This window comes from Bidens hawaiensis, unplaced genomic scaffold (assembly GCF_021521415.1).
Source record: "Bidens hawaiensis isolate Kalapana, Puna unplaced genomic scaffold, B.hawaiensis_p1.1 tig00029038_1, whole genome shotgun sequence".
Taxonomy (NCBI): Eukaryota; Viridiplantae; Streptophyta; class Magnoliopsida; order Asterales; family Asteraceae; genus Bidens; species Bidens hawaiensis.
Genome location: NW_027494785.1, coordinates 189,936 through 195,159, shown reverse-complemented (window position 1 = coordinate 195,159; position 5,224 = coordinate 189,936).

Sequence of the window (5,224 nt, the reverse complement as noted above, 5' to 3'; positions counted from 1 at the left end):
TTTGGTTGTTTTTCGTTTATTCAACAATGGTTTGCGTCAACTCGTTTGCGTTTCGGTGCAATCCCGAAAGACCACACATGTAGTAATTGTCAAGCGTCATTTAAAACTCTATTTTAAATGTAATGAGATGTGCGTTATAGATCAAGTGATCTTAAGTTTGAATTGACGGAGTTTGGATTAACGGAGTTTACCTTAAATTGACGAGTGTCACATCATTCCCATGTTAAAGAATTTTCGTCCCGAAAATTTGAGTTAAGTCGCGATGGGTGTCTGAAAAGAAAGAAAAATTTTCAGTTTGTCATATCATCCCCTAGTAGAAAGAAATTTCGTCCCGAAATTTAATTCATACCTCTGGTGATTTCTGACGGTTTGACGGGTTTCGCGGTTTTCTGTGTTTGGTCAACCCTTCAAAAAGGTGAGGATACTTTTTCATCATTTGATCTTCGCGTTCCCACGTGAACTCCGGTCCACGTCTAGAGTTCCAACGAACCTTAACGATTGGAATTTTGCTATGCTTGAGTGTTTTGTTTTCCCAATCCAAAACTTCGACTGGTTCTTCGATGAAGCGTAGCTGTTCATCAACTTGAAATTTGTCTAAAGGGACTGCTTGGGTTTCATCGGATAGGCATTTCTTTAAATTGAATACATGGAATACATTGTGTACACTACTGAGTTCCGTTGGTAGATCCAGTCGGTACGCCACCGGACCAATGCGCTCAGTTATCCGGTAGGGACCAACGTATCATGGATTGAGTTTGTTTCGCTTCCCGAAGCGAACCACACCTTTCCAAGGTGAGACTTTGAGTAATACTTGGTCGTTCACTTGAAATTCAAGAGGCTTTTGGCGCTTGTCTGCGTAACTCTTTTGGCAATCTCGTGCTGCTGCCATGCGGTTTCGGATTTGAACAATCTTTTCAGAGGTTTCAAGTACTTTTTCTGGACCAGTGATTTGGCTATCACCCACCTCTGCCCAGCAGAGAGGTGATCGACACTTCCATCCGTACAACGCTTCAAACGGCGCTGCCTTAATGCTTGCGTGGTAGCTGTTATTATACGAAAACTCTACCAAAGGTAAGTGAGGTTCCCAACTTTTTCCTAAATCCAACACGCATGCACGCAACATGTCTTCCAAGGTCTGAATGGTGCGCTCACTTTGCCCATCCGTTTGAGGATAGTATGCTGTGCTCATATCAAGGCGGGTGCCTAGTGCTTTCTGTAGTGACTTCCAAAAGTGCGAAAAGAAAAGGGAATCTCGATCAGATATGATTGAGACAGGCAGTCCGTGTCTAGACACTACTTCTTTCATGTAGATGAGAGTCAGTCTTTCCATCTTGTCCGATTCCTTGATTGCTAAGAAGTGTGCAGACTTAGTCAACCGATCAACGATCACCCAGATGGTATCGCATCCCGTCGGTGTTTTGGGTAATCCCGTGATGAAATCCAAGGAAATGTGTACCCATTTCCACGTTGGAAGTTCCGGTTGCTGTAGCGGGCCAGATGGTTTTTGATATTCTATTTTGACTCTCGCACAAGTCAAGCATTTTCTCACGTAGGTGGCAATGTCGGCTTTCATGTTTGGCCACCAGTAAAGTGCCTTTAAGTCATGGTACATCTTATCTGAGCCAGGGTGAATGGAATATCGGGACTTGTGTGCTTCGTCCATCACTAGAGTTCTCAACTCTCCATATCGAGGGACCCAAATCCGGTTTTCGAAATATCGGACCCCGTCCGATTTGGTTTCAAGTTGCTTGTTCATGCCTCGCATGAGTTCTGATGGGAGATTATCGTCTTTCAAGGCTTCGAGTTGCGCATCGCGAATCTGATCGGGTAAGTTGGCGTGAATCGTGAGTTGTAATGCTCGCACTCGCCTAGGTTTATCGGTTTCTTTCCTGCTGAGAGCATCGGCCACTACATTGGCCTTGCCAGGGTGGTACTTAATTGCACAATCATAATCCTTAAGCAGCTCGACCCAACGACGATGTTGCATGTTCAGCTCCTTCTGATCGTAGATATGTTGGAGACTCTTGTGGTCGGTGTAAATGGTAAACTTGGTACCGTACAAGTAATGCCTCCATATCTTAAGAGCAAACACCACAGCTCCGAGTTCCAAGTCATGGGTCGTGTAGTTCTTCTCGTGAATCCGTAGTTGTCGAGAGGCATGGGCTATAACCTTCTCGAGTTGCATCAGCACACAATCGAGACCTTGTATCGATGCGTCACAATGCACCTCAAAATTCTCCGTTCCCTCGGGAAGGGCTAGAATAGGGGCGCTACAGAGTTTGGTTTTCAACAGTTGGAAAGCGGATTCTTGCGCGTCACTCCAATTGTACTTAGTACCCTTGTGAGTCAAAGCGGTGAGGGGTTGAGCAATCTTTGAAAATCCCTCGATGAAACGTCGGTAGTAGCCGGCCAGTCCTAGGAATTGTCGCACCTCAGTCGGAGTCTTAGGTGCTTCCCAGTTTTTTTTGATGGCCTCTACCTTACCAGGATCGACATGGATACCATTCTCATTGATCACATGTCCTAAGAAGTGAACCTCGCGAAGCCAAAATTCGCATTTCGAGAGTTTAGCGTACAGTTGTTCCTTCTTTAGCAATTCTAGGATCAATCTCAGGTGTTCTTCGTGGTCGGCCTTGTTCTTGGAGTAGACGAGGATATCATCAATAAAAACGATCACAAACTTGTTGAGGTACGCCTTGCATACTCGATTCATGAGATCCATAAATACGGCTGGTGCGTTGGTTAAGCCAAAAGTCATAACCGAAAACTCGTAGTGACCGTACCGAGTTCTGAAGGCCGTCTTTGAAATATCTTCTTTGCGCACTCTTAATTGATGGTAACCAGATCTCAGATCGATCTTCGAGTAGTAACTCGATCCTTGCAGCTGGTCAAACAGATCATTAATTCGGGGTAAGGGATAACGGTTCTTGATCGTCACCTTGTTCAGCTCTCGATAGTCGATGCACATGCGAAAAGTCCCATCCTTCTTTCGGACAAATAAGACAGGGGCTCCCCATGGTGATGAGCTAGGTCGGATAAAACATTTATCCAACAAATCTTGCAATTGAGTGGACAACTCTTGAAGCTCTGCCGGTGCGAGCCGATACGGGGCTCGTGCTATGGGTGCCGCACCGGGGGTCAATTCGATTTGGAACTCGACTTGTCGAATAGGAGGGAGTCCAGGCAAATCCTCCGGGAAAACTTCCGGAAAATCTCGCACAATCGGTATATCTTCGATTCGCTTCTCCTCCGCGGGTTTCTCAACAATATGGGCTAGAATTGCAGGATGACCCTTTCGTAGATACTTCTGCGCCTTCATGAGGGTGATGACGCTGGTGGTCATGTCGCGCTTCTCGCCCTGGACCGAAATGATCTCGCCGGAAGAGGTAGTGATGTGGACTATCTTGTCGTGACATAAAATCTCCGCTCGGTTCTCAGATAACCAGTCCATGCTGACAACGACATCGAAACTACCAAGTGTAAACGGTATGAGGTCGATATCATAAGTATGACCTGACAGTTTCAACTTACATCCCGCAAGTACGTGAGTTGTTTCTATAGACTTACCGTCAGCTAATTCAACAGGAAACTTAGCATCTAACGGGGTTGGAATTAAGTCTAAGAGTTACTAAAGGCTTTCGACACAAAACTCCTATCAGCTCCAGTGTCAAACAAAACAGAAGCAAAACAGTCATTCACAGGAAACTTACCGGTCACCACATACGGGTCGCTGCGGGCTTGGCCCGACCCAATGACGAAAGCTCTACATTTACCACTGCTTCCGCCACCGCTGCTGCCTCCATTGTTCTCATTCTGCTTTAGCTTGAGGCAATCCTTCCTGAAATGACCCTCTTGACAACACTCGAAACATCCTTTAGTCGCCATGGGTGGTTTAGGAGCACCCTTTGCAGCTAGGTCTCCCATACATTCCTTGGCCTGATGACCCATTTTTCCGCATCTTAGACACTTGACACGGTCACACGGGCCAGCATGGTGATAGTTGCACCTGTTGCATTTCGGGTGTTTCCCAGCATAGCCGCTCGAACCCTGCCCACCACCGTTGTTGTTGTTGGGACCCTGATTGTTGAAGATCCGGGCGAGTTCGGGCTTTTGGTAGTGTTGTTGCTGTGGGGGGTTCGATGATGAGGACCTAGTGTTTTCAAATTTTCTCTTTCCATTGCTCGGGTTGTTGTTGCTGTTGTCAGTGCTCGGGTTGTCACGGGTTTTAGAGGTCGAACCTCTAGGTGGTAACGCACCTTGGGTCACTGCCTGATCTGTCAGTTTGTGAGCTAACCGGATCGCTTGTTGAATTGTAGCCGGTTTGGAAGACGTCACCATACCCTGAATTTGCGGTACCAACCCATCGATGTACATCTCGATTCTCTTACTCGGCGGGTCTACCATCCGTGGACACATTACTGCTAGCTCGTGAGAACGAGTGGTGTAGGCTTCAATCTCGGAACCCACCATTTTCAACGACCAAAACTCAGATTCCAGCTTCGCAATTTCCTCTCTAGGACAATACTCTTCCCGCATCATGTTCTTGAACTCTTCCCAGTTAATAGCGTTTGCCAATTCCTATCCAAGAATTTGCACATTCGAATTCCACCAAGTGAGAGTAGAATCTTCCAGAGTTCCAGCAGCAAATTTGACCCTACTGGCAGGTGGACAGTTACACATCTCAAAAGCTGATTCGGCCTTCTCAGCCCAACGCAGGAAACCTATGGCTCACTCAGTGCCCTTAAACAAATTGGGCTTGCAATCCAGGTAGTTCTTGAAAGTACACGTTCCAGTTGGACCTTCGGCTTGATTCTAAACATGTGCGGCTAGAGCTGCCGCCGCATGGTCATTCAATAAGGTCTGAAGTTCTGCTGAGGTTAAGTTGATGTTACCGCGACCGTGTCCAGACATCTAGGTGTTATCATTCTCAGATGTCATCGTCTGAGGACACCTCTGAGTGTGCCTCTGGTTCAGCCGGTTCTTCCTCCGGTTCCTCTTCGGGTTCCTCCTCGGGTTCTTCCTCAAGTTCTTCCTCGGGTTCTGCTGCATTCTGAGCAATTTGCATCTGTAAGACATCGCAATGCTCTAGAGCTATCTCTGTCCGGGTTCTTGCCACATGGAGTTGTTCTTGAAGATCGATCATCTCTGATTGCATTTTTCTCATAATCTTCATCTGTTGATCATTAGCATCTTGCATTCCCTTCATAGTCGTTTTCAGGCGGGA